A 21538-nucleotide genomic window follows, 5' to 3' on the forward strand; every position below is an offset into this window, starting at 1 on the left:
TGACAATGAAAAACTTGTGATTTGTTCAGGCCTGAAGAGCTTAAAAACAGCAAGAATGGGCATGACGACCAATGGTAGATGCACTCACAGTATTATACCGATTGTCCCGACCTTGGTGAACATAAACCATCGAGAGATACACTTTCACCTCTGGCAATTCCTATCTGGTCACGGTCCCTTTTGAGCAGATGCTCTATAACGCTATGACCGCTCATACATCTTCCATATATGTAGTCTATCAAAAGCTCTGCTCCTCTAAGTGGACGTTATCATGATTGACCGCAACAGGGCATGAAACGAAATGTTCAACGTCAACATCAATTTTGATCGATTTGCTTTTATTCGGTTGAACCAATTCTGGCTGGAAAAGGTTGAATATTCATCTCATTCCGTTTTTTTTTAGCCAGAGGGCAGGATGAATCGTAACTCATTCAGTCACATATGACCAGATGTTGGAAATGTTGGGAGGGATTTTGAGACGAGGTTCATTCTGTCAGTGGGTTAATCCCGCAGGAAATCTATATTCATGTGATTGGGGTCGTCTGTGCAGCGCTTCCTCAATCTTTTTTTTTCTTTATTTTTTTTAGTTTTGTTTCCATTGAATTGTGGGAAAAAATCGAGCATATCGTTCCGCTCCAGTTGATTTCTAATATCTAACCAAGCTCGCTGGGATGGGTGCATTGACTTGGATCGAATCATGCTCGATGGAATTTGCATCAGATTGAAAATGGATAAGTGAATTGAATTTTCCACTGGGAGATCGTTATGGTAGTATCCGTTTCAATGAATGGGGCTATTCATGGCAGATTCTTTTGTTTTAAGTAACTTATTTTGTATAGATTCAGCTGAAATAGAAATTATTTTAAAATTCTTCATTCACTGCAAATTATAAAGGTGAAAAGCTTTCCAGCATTTTAAAAAGGAATTCAGATGAAAATTTAGTTTCTATATGTTCTTCCAGGTAAAAATCAAAAAAGGTTTTGAGAAAATTTTGAAAATTTCTAGGAAAAACGCTCCTACATTGGCCATGCTCCTATTTTGGCCATGTTTTAGCGATATTTAAAGTAATTTACATGGTTGAGGTCTTGAGTTCTGTTAATATTGTTCATTCAAACCATATTCTTCAGATGAGTAAATTACAGATTTCAGGAAATTGTGGACCTCAGTCATTAAAGGCACAGCTACAATGCAGAAGCAATCCGAAGGCTGTGGCTTTCCGTTCCAATTGAGGAAACTATCCGGTTGAACAAATATTCAACTTCCCTGTGCGTAAAATATCATGATTTCCAGTTGAGCCTCACTCAAACCCTCTAGCAGCAATGCCCTTTCCCATAAGTTCGAACCACCCGCGCTGAACCCCCACACAACTAATTACATACAAGCATTCGTTATCGTGGTGTGTCCTTCCTCCGGGTATCATCATGTCTTGTGTTGGTGGTGAAAGATTCTCCCATCGTCCTTTTCCGTCGGCAGCCCCCCGCTGTCCTGCATTCCTTCAACCAGAATAATTATCATTATGTACCTACTTCTTGATTGTGCAATTAAGTTGAAATTAAAATGTTTTCAGTGTTTCGTCTTAATTAAGAGAGCAAACTGTGAAATGGGGACTATCCGTCGTTTGGTGTGACCCCAGATCTCCGGAAAGCAGGCTGGTGTCAGAAGGGATACAAGTGAAAATCTCTTTGAACACCAGAAAAGAAGCCCACTTTGCTTTGAAGGAGAAAACGAGTCGCAAGAAGGGAATGAGCTCATTCAAAAAAAAATGTTCTTTTTCTGCTGGTTGATATACACGCGTTGGCCCTAAATGGTGACAAAAAACTCGGAACCCCTACACGGGGAGAAATGACCTACCGTTATTCCTACCCGTAGCAGATTGCGAACATGGCATAGCCCAGGGGTGGATGTAATTTATAGACTCTCTTCCGTAGACTTGAATGGGGCAAAATTATTCTACGCACAAGTCGATGACGAGAGCGAAACATGCAAACGACTGTTTTTCACTAATTAAGGATTCATCAATCTTGCCGTAATTGAGTTATGAGTTGAGCTCAAGTATTCATTAGGATACAAGATAAATAGATGTTATTTAATTAGTATGTGGACTCTTCATGCGAAGTACGCACCGCTGAGGATGTATACAATGTATGAGGGTGTGAAGATACTCACAGTCCACCAGTATTGGTGAGTTATTTACCGTTACAGTTTATGAAACAATAACTATTTTGTCATACAAAATGTAACCGGAAGGTGTATGTATTTTCGTCAACAAGCTATCAAAACCTTGAACTGTGCCACCTATACATTCTCCATCTTGCGCCCCGTAAGATGATTATGTGGGTAGAAGCGAGGGTATAGGTCCGTTTAGAGTACTTCTATCCCCCAAATAACGCGTTACCCACCGCTTTTTCTCGGCGGGTTCTTCAACCAGTCGATCTGATTTTTTGCAATGGAGAACTACACTCTCTCAGAAAATCAGAGCGATTGGTTGGAAACTCGCCGAGAAAAAAAGCGGTGGGTAACGTATTCTTAGGGGATAGTAGTACTCTAAACGAACCTCCTCCCCTCGCTTCAACCCTCATAATCTTACAGGGAGCAAGAAGGAGAATGTATAAGTGGCACAGTTCAAGGTTGTGAAAGTTTGATGACGAAAATATGGGTGTTAGCTCATAAGCTACAAAACAAAACCTATACGAGCACGTTGCTTAAAATTTTAAATAGGTAGACAAAAACGACAATTAACTGTTGACAGCCGACAGCACACAACACCCAGTAGACCAACCAGTAGGTAAATAATCGGGTTGCGAAAAGTTCCACCGGCTAGAGCTGGAATCGAACCCTCACTTAGTGGCACTCACACTACGCCTAAACAACGGGTGATGCCACTAGCCGCATGACGTTGAAGTCCCCATTTACATTCATTGTTTTCAAAGCAAAAGTAGCGCTCCTAGCAAATCATTTGTTTTTTTTTTCTGTCTTCATCCGTGGAACAAATAAAATCCAATGGCATTTCATTGCATTTCATTGCATTAGAACGGAATTGAACTACACGGTAAAAAGTTGTCACATCTAATCCAAATGCTCTTGATTTGTCGTTGAAAAATATGTACTGTATAACATATTAAAATCAAAATGATTACCATTTGCATTGGCACCACTACACAGTGGTGCAAAAGGCCAAATCCATGAACATTTTTCATTAGCACCTTTTACAGTGGTGTTTTCAATAGGGTGTCTTCAGAAGAGTTTTTATAAATGACTAGACCCATTGAATGAAATTAAGTTTAAGTTCAAAACATCACCACAGATGGCGCTGCTAAATCTAACTTTTTAGTTTGAGCAGATAGAGATATAAAATCTTCAGCCAACTTTAAAACTTTGTAGAAGACGCCATGTCTCTATCTGCTTGCGATTTTGAGTTATGAAGCGTTTTTTATAGAAGAGCCTCAAAAATCAGTTTTTTTTTAAATATTTCCGAAACTATTTGTTTTAGATGACTATAATGTTCTGCAACTTTTTAATAATCAATAAAATACACTACTTTGCTAAATACAAAAAGGTTCTATCTGCAAAACAGAAAATGTTATAGGCAATAAAATCAGCTCAAAAATAGCCGAATTTCAAGCATCCACAAACTTCAAAGAGCCAAAAAGGGGCAGACGGCTCCTTAATATGATGAAACTATAGTGAAAATACTATCATTTCATCTAGTAGTCATTTGCATCCCGTTGTATCCATGTTAGCTGACCAATGTTTTAGTAACAGCATTCTAACCACCCACCATGTTTCGTTGGCTTGTTTTTGATATGCCAAAGCAACCCATGATTGCATTTTTTTTAACTGTCATTCGAGCGTTATGGTACAAAACGTTCGTTGCATTTGCGTTCATCAAAATAAAGCCGGTTACTGTTCAAAAAATTCTGATTCACGGATCTAAAGTTGTGGAAAGCTTTCTAGTTCCAGTAGGCCAATTATCGGAACAGGCGCAAGAAAGTCGTAATAAAGACTTATACCATAGAGGTAACTCTAAGACTAGAAGGTCCCGAAATAACGTGCCCAACTTTTTGGCTCAGCTCTGGTACTCTCTTCGGTCCCAAGCTAATCGATTCACCTCTCGAAACATAAGAAAAACCAATAACCCCTCATTTTATATGTCAAACTTTCATAGCGAATCAAAACAAACATTGCGTAGTACTAGAATTTCGACTAGAATGGGGTAATTAATCGTTTGCTTGGGACCAATAGGCTAGTCAAGTAGTGAGCCAATTTAAAATCGTTAGTTTCGTATTGATTGTTGCTTATACCCCGTGCAGACTATGACTTATATCATGTAATATAGACTGGTCTTGCAATGACCACTTATACATAGGATTTACAGTGAAAACTGGATGATATAAGCCCTCTGTACAGGATATTAATATTTGATTCAATTATTCTAAAGCTTGTGTGTCTCAAAAAAGCCACAAGTTTTGCTTCAGCTGAAGTTTCTGATATCAGCAAGGATTCTTTTACGGGGTAACAACTTCTCTTTGCATCCAACACTTTGTGGTATAAAGAATGAAGCTTTGCGTTGCGCTGAACGGCACATTTACGCAATCATTTATATTGATTTTTCGTCAGATTCAGATCCATGACAAGAGCTTCATTATTTGTAAACGGAACAAGAGATTTAGAAACTTAACGTTGCAATTACGACACTTGCGTTGCTCTTGATGGACTCCTTTGTGTAATATTTTGCACAATAGTTGCGGAATCGTGTTCACCCTCTTCTCTTAGTTTCATTTGAGTATCATATGCTAACTCAGCCGTTGGATATTTGTTCCTTAAATCCGATGTCTTCCGTCTTTTTACAACTTCGCTGCTTTCTTCGAATGTCAGTATCTTTCTGCCACGTTTAGCAGGTGAGGGACGAAGGAATGCCATTAATACTTTTCGAAGGAAGTTTAATCGGGGTGGTAAAGTAATCGTTGCTATATACTTTTTCTTCGGTTCGGTTATGTTTTTGCCATAGCTTTTTTTAAATATTTACACATCGATAGTACAATTTGTTTAGCTTCTATGACAGATGCGACCATGAGCTAAGGTTCAATACCATAATGAGTGAAAACTTCGTTGCAAACGGAGGCAACCTTTTCATCTCCTAAGGAGTTTTCCTAATTGAAAACAGCTTTCGTTTATCGATTTCAACTGAAACAAAACGCAATACCATTCATATAAGTAAACAATATTTGGCTAACCTTCTGTGCAGTCAAAATTTTCAGATTGTTATTTGCAAACTTATTTTTACTCTGATGAACGCAAATGCAACGAAAGTTTTGTACCATAACGCTCGAATGACAGTTAAAAAATGGCAATCATGGGTTGTTTTGGCATATCAAAAACAAACACACAAAACATGGTGGGTTAACGAATGCTGTTAATAAAACATTGGTCAGCTCACATGAATACAACGGGATACAAATGACTACTAGATGAAATGCTAGTATTTTCACTATAAATAGTTTCATCATATTGAGGAGCCGCCTGCCCCTTTTGCCTCTTTGAAGTTTGTCGATGCTTGAAATTTGGCTATTTTTGAGCTGATATTGCCTATAACATTTTCTGTTTTGTAGATAGAACCTTTTTGTCTCCAGCAAAGTAGTGTATTTTATTGATTATTAAAAAGTTGCAGAACATTATAGTCATCTAAAACAAATAGTTTCGGAAATATTTACAAAAAACGGATTTTTGAGGCCCTTCTATAAAAAACGCTTCATAACTCAAAATCGCAAGCAGATAGAGACATGGCGTCTTGTAAAAAGTTTTTAGTTATGAAGCAACCTACAACTTAGCTAATGACTTTATATCTCTATCTGGTCAAACCAAAAAGTTAGATTTTGCAGCGCCACCTGTGGTGAAGTTTTGAACTTAAACTTAATTTCATTCAATGGGTCTTGTCATTTACAAAAATTCTTCTGAAAAAATCACTATAAAAGGTTCTAATGAAAAAAAGTTCATGGATTTGGCCTTCTGCACCACTGTGCACTGTTTTCATCCATGGAATTTGATTAGTTTTGCTTTTGGAAGCAAATGTCAAAAACGCACATGCGAAGCATTACTCGCGAATATGGCATGTCAACAACAAATTAATTAAGAGCAAGAAAGCGATAATTGTTCTCCATTTCCACCCGAAATACTTTGTATTCTAGAGGGCGAGTATTACAAAATTGTTACTGTATTGTTGTTGTTGTTCTTTATTATTGACATTTTACATCCAGCGGATGCATTCATGTCAGTTGAATTGATTTTTGTGTAGCAGTGTGTGGGTGTGTTCAGAGTGATGTGAGGGTGAGTGTTAGTGTTTACGATACAATTCAAAATTCACTTAGCTTTCTTATCGTTTGCTCGTTTCCTGGTTCATCGTCTACATGCTCATCTCATGGTTTACACTTCTTCTCCATAAATTTCTTCTTTACTTCTTCTATATATATATTCACCATCTTCATTCTTCATGATCTTCCATATATCTTTTCCACACTATTGTTCGATTTCTCCGTTCCTTCCTTGCGCTTCATATTTATCTTCATTCTTCTGCATCTTCATACTCATTCATGTCTTCTGTAGTACTTTCGTTTTCTGCTTCATCTTCATCCTTTTTCACTTTATCTTCTTTGATTTCCATTCAGCATCTTCTTCATGAACTCATTTGCTTGCAACATTGATCGGTAACATTCTTCCACTGCATCTTCTTCCGTTTCCTGTCCGACATCTTTTTCTTCTGCATCGCTTGCTTGTTCTTCATCCTCCGCTTCGTTTTCTTCCTATATCTTGCATTTTCCTTTCCATTCTATCTTCGCCCTTCAAAGCTTCCGATAAAGTTTGGTTTCATGCAGAAACTTCAGCAACCGCTTCTCATAATCATCGTCGTTGCGTAACGCCGTAAAAAGGCTTGTGGAATCGATTCCGTATTTCGTCCTGGCCGCTTCAAATTTTCTGCAGTGCGGAATAATGTGACGAACGTCAACAACGGTCCCACAGCATTCACATGCTGGCGGAGCTGTTTTCTTCAGCAAAAATTCATGCGTAACCCTAGTATGACCAATGCGCAGACGAGTGAGTATGCGTTGATCGGCAGAGCTGTACTGATCGATCCACTTCTTTGTTTCTCTTTTGACCTCCTTCAGCTTCACATCTGTCAATTGTGCCCAACGTGCTTCCCATAGCTGACGAAAGACTTGGTTCATGTTCTTGATGGAATCAATTCTTGGTACGGTAACGTTGATTGGTGGACTGTTTCGTGCTTCACTGGCTAGACGGTCTGCTTCTTCGTTACCGCGAATTCCGGCATGACCAGGGATCCAACAAAGATGGATCGGCCGTCCACGTAGTAAGCGCTCGATTTCCTGGATCCACGGATGCTGCGATCTGCCACTCTCTATGGCCGAAAGACAGCTGACCAAATCAGACAGAATTATAACACATTCGGTTGATGCTCTTGCAGCGATGACGGCCGACTTGATTGCAAAGGCCTCCGCCGAAAAAACGCTACATTGTGACGGAAGACCTATTGCTTGCTGAATGCTGCTACTAAATACACCTGCTCCAACTATGTTCTCGCATTTAGAACCATCCGTATAAATAACCAATGTATTGTTCAGATACGTCAAACTTATCAAATTGATTGTTCAATGTTACTTCTACAACAAGCGTCGAAATGTTGTTCAATATCACTTGGACACATGTGATCTGAGTAGTAATATGATGGTTGGAGGCGAACCAGCCTAAGGCTGAAAGCCTCCTTAATAAAGCTAAATAATAATAATAATAGTAATATGATATATGTCCTATGGTCATATTCTGAATAACATACAACAAGGCTTGCAGTATGAACAAGGCAATATATTATTTAAATCCATGTTCATCAAACAAGAAATCCAAGGATAAATTAGTAGAATTTAAAGTGAAAGATTTTTAATATCAGTAAGCTTGACACTAAAATGAAGTGATTTGCTGTTGATTTCAACGTGCTCATCTCTTCCAAGAGATTTGCACATCGATTTGCAATGTTTGGCAAGTAGTGAAAATTCAACAGCAAATCACTTTACATGAACATAATGTTTTTTTTACCGTATAGTAGACCTTATTTGGAATCAAGAAGCAGTGTTAGATTTTTTAACAAAATCTCAATAATGTGTGACTTTTTATCAAATGTACCTCAGTGAAGTATTTTTTACGCAGTATTCAATTGACGTCCCTCTTTATAGGTATTGCTGGAATCGCAGTGACGTGAAGGAACCGGAAATCTATGTCTGACGCCATTTTTAAATCCAAGATGTCGACTTCCGGTTACAGAGAAACTTGTAAATTCTGCCAAATACCCTACAATATGGGTATTTTTGGAATTGGAGTGACATATAGGAACCGAAAATAGATTTTTGTCACTATTTTAAAATCCAAGATGGTGGCTTCCGTTTACAGAAAATTTGGAAAATACTGTCAAATACCCCACAATGAAGGTACACGCAAACTAAAAATCTATTACAATGAATGTTAGTTCCGTTTCCTATCATCCTCTGTTCATGAACATCGCAACGAATGTTAGAAATTGACCATGCAGGCGATGTAATGGTTTTTTTGTCTTTTTTTTATTTCGTGTTCTATCTACGCTTTCGACTATACCAGTAAGCTTGTAGAACGACGCACATTGTAGAACATTGTAGAACGACGGACACACTTGCCTCGAATCTCTCCAGCAGAAAAAGCATACGAAGTTGAGTATGCGAGAAAATGAGCGCTTCATGTTTGCTTTTAGGCTATCCATATTCAGAAGCATTGAGAGAGCAGTGGAGAAAGCACAGGTCTGATAATCGCAACGTTCGTGGTTCGAGTCCAGTCGGCAGTCTGACATAACTAATTTACCTCACTAATACACTCTACATCGGTCTCCAATTTTCTTGCAGTGGACCACAGCTAGGTATATCGCATCCTCGGTTCATGCGGTTTCAACTAACATCCTCTGATGATGAATCCCACATCCCCCAGTTGGGTGTATCTTCGAAATCGGATTGACGTGTAGGGATCGAAAATTCATGTCTGTCACCATTTTTTGAAGATGGCGGCTTCCGATTACAGAAAAATTTGGAAATTCTGTCAAATACCCCACAACATGAGTATTTTTGGAAGCAGAGGGGCGTGTAGGGTCCAAAAATCGATGGATGACGCTATTTTGAAATGCAAGATGGTGGCTCCCGGCAACAGAAAAACTTGGAAATTCCGTTGAATTCCCCACGATATGGGTATTTATGGAATTGGAGTGACGTGCAGGAACCGGAAATCGATGTCTGACGCCATTTTGATCCAAGATGGTGGATGGATGTCCAGGCAGGGAAAATCATATACATTCGTGCATTAATTTACATTCATTTGTCTCTAACTTTTTTCGTCATCAGAATTTCGTAAAATAATGTATTAAGCTTCTGTATGTTCTGATATAAGCTACAACTTTTATAGCTAACTCAAATCTGTTTCTCTTTTGCATGACGAAATGAATGTAAATGAAGGCACAAAATGAATGTAAATGATTTTCCATGCTTGTGGATGTTACCCAGATTTAAAAAAATACCTATATTGTGGTGTAGGTATTTGACAGTATTTTCCAATTTTTCTGTAACCGGATCCCGCCATCTTGGACTTCAAAATGGGGACAAACAAGGATTTTTGGTTCTCACACTTCACCCTGATTGTTGGGTATTTAACTGTATGTTTCTGTTTCTCTGTAACCAGAAGCCGCCAAATTTATTTTCAAAAATACCCATATTATGGGGTATTTGATAGAATTTCCAAGTTTTTGGCGTCAGACATCAATTTCCGATTCCTGCACGTCACCCAGATTTCAAAAATATCCATATTGTGGGGTATGGTGTATTGCAAAATGGTGTCAGATATCGATTTACAGTCCCTACACGTCACCCTGATTCCAAAAATACCCATATTGTGGAGTATTTGACAGTAATTCCCAGTTGTTCTGTAACCGGAACCCGCCATCTTGAATTTCAAAATAGTATCAGACGTGGATTTCCGGATCCTTTATGTCACTTCGAATCCAAAAATTCCAATATTGTGGGATATTCGACAATATTTTCCAAAAACCGCCTTTTTACAAAGAAATCTCAAGTGACAAGGTTTTTTTAAGCGCTAATTCGATTTACGAATCCCCGGTTTGGTTCATAAATGGAGGTTCCAATGTATAAGGTAAATCAATTTGCAAGTTATCTACACTACAGGGTGAAACGGTAAAAAAATGGGTCAATCATGATTAAGGGCACACTGATTATGATATTGAAAAAATGATCAAATTTTATGTTTTTTCGAAATTCAATGATTACAAACGATACACACCATTTATCATATTTTGTACCGCTGTTGTATCAACCTGATTTGATGCTGAACGCCAAATTGCTTTGAACTGTTTTTCATTTTCAGCTTTTTCTGAGTTTTTTTGCGAATCCGCTTAAAGATTACCCAACATTTTTCGATTGGGCGTAGTTCCAGCGAGTTTGGAGGGTTTTTGTCCTTGGGTATGACTTGGACGTTGTTGGCGGTATACTATTTCTGAACCCTTTTCCTAATTCCGTCTCGCACGCTGAGCACGCTATATCCATGCACGCTGAGGTCAAGTCGCATCGGTCTCGTTGTACGACACTAGTATTTGAGTTTTTGAGTTTTTCCCCACGCGAGGGTTTTTTCTCGCCAAAGTTAGTTGGCATAGTGTTAAGACAACTAGTGCGCGAGTGAGGAAGCCGTTAGTCATACGCCGAGCGCTTTGATTACGGTCCAGCTTTATCTCATCATCATCGCATCATCACATCATCCCATTGATAGCAACAACGAAAGCACGTTAAATTGCCAACCAAGGCAACCGAGGCATACCAGCTATCAGGTTATCGACCCAACAGCCGTTGGGGCAAACAATAGCCTCGCACCAGTCATCTGCCGCCTCAGTGTAATACACGCTAACTTGAAAGTACTCATTAATGGTTGAAAAAGACCCATTTTGAAGAAAAGTGGCTTAACTCATTAAATGAGTAAATTTTTTACCCATTAATGAGTATCTGTTACCCATTAATGAGTAATTGTTAATCATTAATGGGTAACAGATACTCATTAATGAGTAAAATTGTTTAATCATTAATGAGTTAAGCCACTTTTCTTCAAAATGGGTCTTTTTTTACTCATTAATGAGTACTTTCAAGTTAGCGTGTAGGTACACCGTGTCGCTTTGTTTTCATCGCATCTCCCCGCATGGTCCAATATTAGATTAGGTTGGGTCATAATTAGGGTGATTCAAAATTTTGTAAATAGTATATATCTATAATTTTTTTTCTTGGTTTTTTTTTCTCGTACTATTTTTAAGTAGAGCATAGTTAGGGTGACCAAAAAAAAATATTTGTGTTTTAATATATATATATATTTTTTTTTTCTTTTTTTGGTTTTTTTTTCTTTCTTTCGTGTTACTCTTTATTAGAGTAAAACTATATCAATTTTTTTTTGTATTTTTTTTTTTTATTTTTGATATTATTTGAAATTACTGTAATTATTTGTAAAATATTTATTAAAAACACCATTGTGGCGATATTTAACCGCAATGGATGAAAATGATATAGGCGGGGATGGTCACTTTCCATCTCAGAAGACGAAACGCTTAATTCCTCCTCACACGAAAGTCTCGAGGAAGTTGTGGAAATGGAAACCCTTGACGTTCCAGTTGACTCGCTCTCCAGCAAAAATACTGGAGCATATCCCAAGAAAAGGTATCACATACAACCCTCTCCCCCACCATTTCCTCCTCGTCCACCTGCACCCCCCCACACCATTGCCCCCGAAAACCTCTGCGCCCCCCCCGCCTAAAGGCTTACCCAGAAGCCTCGAAAGGCCCATGGGTTGTTTTTTTCCGGCCCAAACAAAAACCTTTGAACATTCCGAGGATCTCTAAGGATCTAACAACACATTTTTCAGCTGTTACCGATATTTTCTAGGTAACACCAATAAAACTGCACGTTACCGTTGATGACCGGAAGCAGGCTGACCAAATTGTTGCATGCGAGCTTTTTTCATTGGAATACCGAGTGTACATACCCAGTAGTGAGGTAGAAATTGAAGGAGTGGTCACCGAAGCGAGTTTGACTAGTGATGATTTCTTGGGTCCCAATTCCTTCGGAATCTTTAAAAACCGTGCTCTGCCGAAGGTGAAGATATTGGACTGCCTTCAAATTCAGTCAGTATCCGTAGTAGGCTCCACAAAAACTTATTCCTTGTCAAACTCGTTTCGTGTGACTTTTTCGGGTTCAGCGTTACCTCACTACGTCGCTATTGGCAAGGTTCGGCTGTCTGTACGCCTGTTTGTACCTCGGGTAATGAACTGCTCGAAATGTAAACAACTTGGTCATACATCGGACTACTGCTCGAACAAACCACGCTGCGATCAGTGTGGCGAGCAACATCAAGAGGGCCCTTGCGGTGCTCCTCCAAAATGCGTGTACTGCAAGGAAAGCCTACATACCCTGACTGACTGCCCGAGGTATAAACAGCAGGGAGAAAAACTTAAGCGGTCTCTGCAAGCTCGCTCCAAGAGAACACTAGCAGAACTCTTGAAGAATACCGCTTCATCTTCTCCGACCACAGCAAAAAGCAGTCTAGACTCTGACTCAGAGGTCGGTGAGGGTAGTCCGTTTGTCTTTAAAGGCAATACGAGAAAACGAGCAAAAAAACACACCACCGAAAAGCCTCGTAAGGCCACTCGTACGGACCACCCTTCCACCTTGGAAAAATCAGGAGGTAACGGAAATGCACCGAAACCCATTCCACCGGGTTTTAAACCTTGTAATTATGACAAGAACTTTCCGTCACTTCCAGGATCATCTAAAACCCCAGATGTTCCAGTTTTTCGGCCAGAAAATCAGCTGAATAATCAGCAAGAACATGTCCCCATGTTCACGTTTTCTGGTATTGTGGATAGCTTCTTCAGTATACACCAACATGGCTTCATGCCTGGACGATCGGTTACCACAAATCTTCTAGATTTTACCACGACATGTTTTGAGCAACTGGAAAATGGGGCACAAATAGACGTCATCTACACTGATCTAAAAGCAGCGTTTGATACGATCAACCATGACATTATGTTGGCAAAGCTATCCAAACTCGGTGCGTCGGACCGTTTGACTTCGTGGTTGTGCTCCTACTTGACTGACAGGTCTCTGCGAGTGAAACTCGATTCCAGTACTTCCTCGTATTTCACGAACTCGTCAGGTGTACCACAGGGTAGCAATCTTGGCCCGTTGCTGTTTGTGTTGTACATCAATGACGCACTTCTTCTACTTGGAGATGGCTGTAAGCTTGCGTATGCCGATGACCTAAAGCTGTACTTCGTGGTGCAGACTGCTGAAGATTGCATTCGTCTTCAATCGGCATTGGATCTGTTCGTTGATTGGTGTCGTCGGAATAAGCTTACCCTCAGCATTCCTAAATGTATGGTAATGTCGTATTACCGCATCAGGCAGCCGATTGTTTTTGACTATGCCATCAACGGTGTGATTCTTCAAAGAACCGACCAGTTCAGCGATCTTGGTGTTCTACAGGACCATAAGTTGACGTTCAACCTCCACCGCTCTGCTCTGATCACAAAGGCGAATCGCCAGCTAGGTTTTGTGTCGAAAATATCGAAGGACTTCATTGACCCACACTGCCTGAAAGCTCTCTATTGCTCACTTGTGCGACCAATCCTGGAAAATGCCTCCTTGGTCTGGTTTCCTCATCAGTTGACTTGGAGCTTGAGGATCGAAAGTGTTCAGCGCAAGTTTATCAGGATAGCATTACGTAATCTACCATGGCGTGATCCGCAAAATCTCCCGCCGTATTCTGAGCGCTGCAATCTGCTGAGCTTGGATACTCTGGAATGCCGACGGAAAAATCAGCAAGCAGTTTTTGTTGCCAAGCTATTGAATGGTGAGGTCGACTGCTCGAAGCTTCTCTCGCTGTTGGATATCCGAGTACCACCGAGAACATTACGAAGTGGTACCCTTCTCCAACCGCGGTACCATCGAACGGCGTTCGGTTACAACGAACCACTAACAACTATGATGCGTACGTTTACGGCTGTCGAAGAATTATTCGAATTTGGGGAATCTTCATCCCGCTTTTTGGCACGGATTAGAAACACTTGAATTGTTTTAGTTTTAAGGTTGTTTCATGTAGACAATAGTCCGATGAATAAAATTAATAATAATAATAATAATAATAATAATATTCAATACCTCTGACTCAATGAGGAGCATCATTAATTTGGTGCTGCCAATGGTGAAAACTCTTTTGAAGCAACTAGCTTCTAGGTGGTCCTTCATTGCATCTATTATATCCTTTGATGGATAACTCTCCGAATGAGGTCGGGGATATGATCTCTGTTCTTCAGTGGAGCTGTAGAAGTCTTATGCCAAAACTTGACACATTTAAATTTTTAGTTAACAATTTACTTTCTGATGCATTTGCCCTTTGTGAAACATGGCTCTCTTCAGACAACGATCTTGCTTTCCACGATTTCAACATTATTCGCCTTGATCGGGCAGATTCGTATGGAGGGGTGCTTTTGGGGATCAACAAGCTCCATTCCTTCTACAGAATCGATCTGCCTTCGGTGACAGGCATTGAAGTTGTTGCATGTCAGGTTAATATTTGAGGTAAATGCCTCAGTATTGCCTCAGTATATCTTCCACCGCGAACTGCGATTTCTCGTCAAAGTTTCTCGGATATCTGCACGGCTATGCCGGAGCCACGGTTGATCTTGGGAGATTTTAACTCTCACGGTACTGGCTGGGGGGAACTGTACGACGACAACCGCTCAACCTTGATATACGACATGTGCGACTTCTTCAAAACGACAATTCTGAACACCGGGGAAGCAACACGAGTAGCCAAACCTCCAGCAAAAATAAGCAGATTAGACCTCTCACTTTGTTCGAGTTCACTATCGTTGGATTGCTCGTGGAAAGTAATTCAAGATCCTTAAGGTAGTGACCATTTGCCAATCAAAATTTCTATTACCAATGGTTCATCTTCTACTCGCTCGGTCGACATCGCGTACGATCTTACGAAAAACATTGACTGGCGAAAATTCGCGACCTCGCCCAACTAACATTTTCAGCTTTATAAGCCAACTTTTCCAACATTGTGCTGTAAAGTAGCTGAAAAGAAGCTGCAGATACAGCTACAAGCAGAAGCTAGCAAAATAATTTTGGAGAGCGTTTACCTAACTTTTTCACAACCATTATTAAATTCGTCAGTCACACTGAATAACAACAGCCTAAGAAACGCTAATGTCTCTTTTATGTACATACTAATCAACTTCCAACTTGTTACTGCAAAACAGAGCTAATACAGTGAATATATTACTCATTTGATGGCTTCTACACAACCAACCACTCTTGCTGAATAACATAAACATCAAAAGTGCTTTTTCAACAACTAAACAACCTGTACTCAGCTAATAAACTGTGTTAGAGCTACTTCGGAAGCATTTTCATAGTCAACTAGGTTTATTTTTAGACGTGTGCAGTTTTACAGTTTTTACTCTGCTTCTTTACAAAGCTGAAGTAACTAGTCGAGAAAAGTGATTTATGTGCACTATTATAAAGCCTCTACTCAGCGATTTTGTTGTAGAAGGGCATGTTGATTTGTTTACGTCAGTTCAAAGTGTTGGTGTAGCACAATTGGTAGTGTCAAGGTTTGCCAATGCGGGCGTCTCGAGCTCGATTCCAGGTTCTCTCCGGTGCATGGTAAAATAGTTTGGTGATGACTTGTTACTAATTTCGATTAATGTTGATTTCACAGCAAAATAAACTCAATAAATTCCTCCATAAAAAAGCGTAAACGGCTTTAAGAGAAAGCTGTGAAGTTATTATTGGATAACCGGGAAAAGGTTGAATAAGCGCCTTTCAAGTTGACACACAACTAAACAGCAGGATAACAGCTGTATAGAACCGTTAATGGATATGCAATAAGAGCTTGTCCCAACCGTCACAACAGCCATAAGTAGCTGACTAAGTTCGCCAGATTTGCTTGTATTCCTCATTTCGTACAACGTTTGAATACAACTTGAGGCTGTATACATGAAATGAGTGAGGCGTTTGAGCAACTTGTTGTCTGAGAAATATATGAGCTTTTCTCATGGAAACTCGACAACTTCGCGAATTAGGAACATGGGTCTCCCCCAGGGTTCATGTTTAAGACCCCTTCTTTATAATTTTTATGCAAAAGACATTGATAATTGTCTTGATGAAAATTGCTCGCTAAGGCAGCTTGCAGATGACGAGGTTGTGTCCGTTATAGGGCCAAGTGCACCGGACCTGCAAGGACCATTGCAAGATACCTTAGACAATTTGTCTACTTGGGCCATGAAGCTGGGTATCGAATTCTCTCCGGAGAAAACTGAGTTGGTTTGTTTTTTTTTTCTAGGAAGCATCATGCTGCACAGTTACAGCTTCAACTAAAGGGTAGAACAATCACTCAAAGTATATCTTTCAAGTATTTAGGTGTCTGGTTCGATTCCAAAAGCACGTCTTTGCCTCCAAGACTTTTATAGTTCCTCTGTAAATTTTGATCTGACCATGTTGCAAGTAATCCGTGGAATACCAGATCACCATCGGTCGATGGTTGTTCCCTTAATTTTTGCAAACAAGTACCACCATGTTAGTAACAATAAGAGTTTTTTCACAGATGGGTCAACTATAAACGCTTCCACTAGATTTGGAGTATTCAACGAATTTCATAGCGCCTCATATCAACTGCAAAAACCCTGTTCCGTATACGTTGCGGAACTAGCAGCCATATTCTACGCAGTAGAGCAAATTGCCTCACTACCATCTGATCACTATTTTATTTTTACTGATAGCCTTAGCTCGTTGGAGGCTATTCGATCAATGAGGCCGATGAAGCACTCCTCGTATTTCCTGACCGAAATCCGAGCTAAATTGAGTACTTTATCTAGCTGCTCCTATACTATCACCTTAGTTTGGGTCCCATCTCATTGCTCAATTCCGGGTAATGAAAAAGCGGACTCGCTAGCTAAGGTGGGCGATATTTTTGATCGACAAATCGCCTTTGCGAAATTTTTCTCAATTACCCGTCAGCACGTCCTCACCAACTGGCAACAAAAATGTAATGAGAGTGATGTGGGAAGATGGTTACATTCTATTCTCCCACAGGTATCGAACAAGCCATGGTTCAAAGGATTGGACATGAGCCGTGACTTTATACGTGTCATATCAAGGCTCATGTCCAATCACTACTCGTTAGACTCGCATTTCTTCCAAATCGGGCTCGCAGGCAGCAATTTGTGCGCTTGTGGTAGTGGCTATCACGATATCGACCACGTGCTTTGGTCATGCACCCTCCATTGTGTTGCTAGATCCGAGTTATCCGCATCCCTCAGGGCCCGAGGAAAACAACCTTAGAGACATCTTGGCGAGCCGAGATCTCGAATCTTTTAATTTAATTTATGTGTTTTTAAAACGGATCGGTCTGAGGATTTAGTAGTTAGTGTCATCTTGTGTTCCCCCAAGTTGTTAGCTGCCCATCGGTGTACCTCCATGTTTGTCTTTTTCATCAGTTGGTCGCTTAGTTCGAGATCAAGAGCACATTTCTCTCCAAACCTTGTGTTCTCAATCCCTACCCTGCCATCCATTTGTTACAATTTATTACCCCTAACCTCGAGATAGCCGCGAGTAATCGGCCTTCGCTTTACTAACGTTAGTTTTAAGAAATCTTGTAACCTAAACAATGAATATCAGCTCCGCAAAGCTACGGCAAATGAGCCTGGAAAAATAAACGCATTAAAAAAAACCCCCTTTTCCCGTAGTGACAGGAAGTGAGGTCTGGCTAAAACAGCACGGAATAACTGTGTTTCTCAAATAATGCAACAGGCGTTTTGCAAACATTCCTTTACTTAGTTAACAGTACCAGTTGTCACGAAAATTCCGCTTTCAGCCCACATGTGCAAATCACCTGTCGAACCAAGTATTGTTTCGGGAACTTTGACAACTTTTTCTGCTTAAACTTATCTTGAACCTTTCCTTTTCCGGTAGCCGTGTAAAACTCTTGACCTGAGAGCTGCTTGAAATCCACCTTCACGTATGTTTCATCATCCATTATGACGCAATCAAACTTGGTCAACAATATCGTGTACAACTTAGGTGCTCTTGATTTAGCCGTGATGTTTTGCTTCCGGCTCGTTTCTTGGCTCTTTGCGTTGTTGTGTGCGATATTCCCAGCTTCTCTCCGACATCTCTGATGGAAAGGTTAGGATATGCTTGAAAACGCTGGCCACTCTTCTACCGGTCACTGCGGCATTCTGGTTACGATTTCGTCCTGATCTTGGTTTTCTAGCAGTCGTAAGACGTTCCCCAAACCTTTTAATAACGTTTGTCACAGTCGATTTGGCCACTTTCAGCGATTTTGGCAAGCCTGCGTAGGAAAAATTGGAATTTTGCTGATACGCGATCACAATTTTGATGCGCTGTTCCTCTTGCGTCGACGCCATTTTGACAACTGAATAGTAAATTACAATTTCAAAATAGAGACAACATTCCGTACGCACACAGCTACAAAATAAGGGGTGTTCAAGTTTTTAAATGCTTGATTAAAAAAAAACGCCAAATTTTAGACAGCAAATTTTTGACTGTTCCACCCTATAAAACAATTTGTAATTGTTTCATCCACTCGAGGTAAATTCAGAAATATACAGTTTACTTTTAACGACATTAGAACAATTATTAAACTTCCATGCTTTGGTAACGGTTAAACATGCATATTGCAATGCTCGGTTCCAGCATGATCAAAGACATTTTTCAAATATGTTCATGTTCACTCTCCTTTAGGGGAAACTCCTAGAATGTAAATGTATTTTTCTTTGAGTTTTACATAGACCATCCAAGGTTTACCAAATTGAATTACCAGGGCGCGTCTAGGCATAAAAAGCAAAACACGTGCAAGTATGTAAATGTCTCATACCCCCAATCGCATTCCACTTTCACAGCAAAAGCACGCAAATGACACACCATTTCTCGCTAAAAGACATTTCATTTGAAACATCTTTGCCAAGTTGTCTTTGTGACTCACTCTTAAAATAACGCTAAAGAAATTCCACCTCTAATCTGAAACCAGCAGACTGCATCAAGGACGAATGCTTCTCGAGGTGTGGGAAAATATAGCATTCTTGCAAATTTATTTTAACGTTCCCAAGTTTAATTTGTAAAAATTGATGATTGGTTTTCAATTGATGCAAGTGAAGTGAGCTTTCCGATATTGGCCCTTATTACCGATGTCACTTCACGGTGAAGTGATTCCCATTTGATTTACACGGAAATCACTTAACCGTGAATGACAACTGGTCACTCCACTTCGTTTTCACCGTGAAGTGACACCCGCAATAAGGGCCATTATTTAAAACATAATTTGAGCAGCCACGATCATTATGACAACTTTAAGTAAGTAAAGGGAAATGGCTTTAATGTTGGCTAAGATTGGGCCCATCGTTAAAAATCGGCTATTTATCAATTTTATCTAGATGAACGCGTCATTGGGACGGCACTTTTGGATATTTTTGGTCGCTAATGAAAATTGAGTCGATTGCTGAATTTATGTATGGGCCAAAATTAGAAGCATTTAGGCCGACATTACATCCATTTCCCCTATTAGGTCTTCAAAATACAAAATATGGAGATTTTATGAGTTTGGCATGCTTATGATCAATAAGTCAATCTCGATTTCTGTTTCGTAGTTTAGATAGAACAGATGAACGGAATATGTAATAAATCTACAATTAGAGTCAACTCTTCACAACTCGATACTGTCTATAACTCGATGTATCGAAATCTTTTTCGATGTATCGAACTCTCCATAATACCATAAAGGTAACTCTAAGACTAATACGTCGCGAAGAAACGTGCTCAACTTTTTGGCTCAGCTCTGGTACTATCTTCGGTCCCAAGCTAATCGATTCACCCTTCGAAACATAGGAAAATCCAATAATCCCTCATTTTATCTGTCAAACTATCATTGCGAATCAAAATAAACACAGTGTAGTACTAGAACTTTGACTAGAATGGGGTACGTTAATCGATTTGCTTGGGACCAGTAGGCTAGTCTAGTAGTGAGCCAATTTTAAATCGTTACTTTCCAACTGGTGGTTGTACTTCTTCAATCTAGTACCCCCAAAGTCTAAGGAAGTGAAAAAACTCGAACTGCTCTCAAAAATATATACGTTCCACAATCTGTCGTAAATGTCATTACCTTCTGTCTAAACGAAAATGTGTGGAAATTCATCTTAAAAAAAAACTGCTCTGTATTTTGAGAAAACAGGGGGGATCAAGCGTGCCCATTCTCCCCTAATGTAAACGTTTTTGTTTTCTGATTTAGGTGTACATTATTCAACTCTCGAATTTAGAATTTCTGCTGCCTTTATGTATCCATCTGGTATAAAATATTTCACTCACGAAACTGGCTCGAAAAACAAACAAACGCGCAAATCTTCCAAACAAAGAACCCCCGAAACCCTAAGCACACATTCAGATCATCCCTCGAGGTTCATTTCCTCTTCATACACTCTGGAAAGCTGCACCTTTCCAGAAAAATAATAATAAAAAAAAAAACACGAAAAACAGCGCCAAAAATATGTCACATCCTCCCGACGATTTGTCGTTCCGAAATCATATGCAAATCATGTCTTTTCCTTGTTTGGATTGGCTGTCTGAATAGTCAAGTTTCTTTCGTCTTTCTCGAGGTGGTACTTTTCTGTCGGGATTTTTTTCCCCTTTCCTTCAACCTACTTTGCGCTTTGCGGCAAACTGATGATGCTGTGTGACCTGGCTCGATTTTGGGTATATTCCAGTATCATGTTCCAGCCAGCCACACAATCCACTGTATAAGGTGAAAGCCCCAAGCCAAGTGCCTTGTGAAAATATTTGCACTTTCCTAGATACATACACACCTACATTCACCGACGAAAGCCGGTCGTGGTCCCTCGAAGACGGATGGGGTAAATCAAGTATCTTTTATCCCTTACTTTTTTGTTCTTTGAAGGATGTTGTTTCGCATCCTTTCGGTAAAACCTCATGTGATTTTCGCAACCTTTTTGGGTTACAAGACTTTGCAAAGATACGCTAAACAAGTGAGAAGTGGAAAGCTTTTGAAATCCAACCACATTGGTAGTAAGGCATATGCTGCGTTTCGTTTTTTTTTGTTACATGATCCTTCGTTGAAACTTCAAACGTGCTAGATTAGGATGGTGAAAATTTTATGTGTCCTCTATGTTAGTCTAAATCGTTGATTACTATGTTTTGATTTGACCAGTTGCTTAGGTATGTTGCTCTTAGACGAAAGGTTTGTGTGGTAGTCATAAATCATAATTAAATTATAATCATTTAGTTAAACGCACCACTTTTGAGTTAACATCATAGATTAAGATAACATATTGAAAAATGTGTTAATTATTACTCAAAATAATTTAATGTTG

This window comes from Ochlerotatus camptorhynchus, unplaced genomic scaffold, assembly GCF_037179485.1.
Source record: "Ochlerotatus camptorhynchus isolate MF236.1 unplaced genomic scaffold, CSIRO-AGI_Acam_v1.1 ptg000284l, whole genome shotgun sequence".
Taxonomy (NCBI): Eukaryota; Metazoa; Arthropoda; class Insecta; order Diptera; family Culicidae; genus Ochlerotatus; species Ochlerotatus camptorhynchus.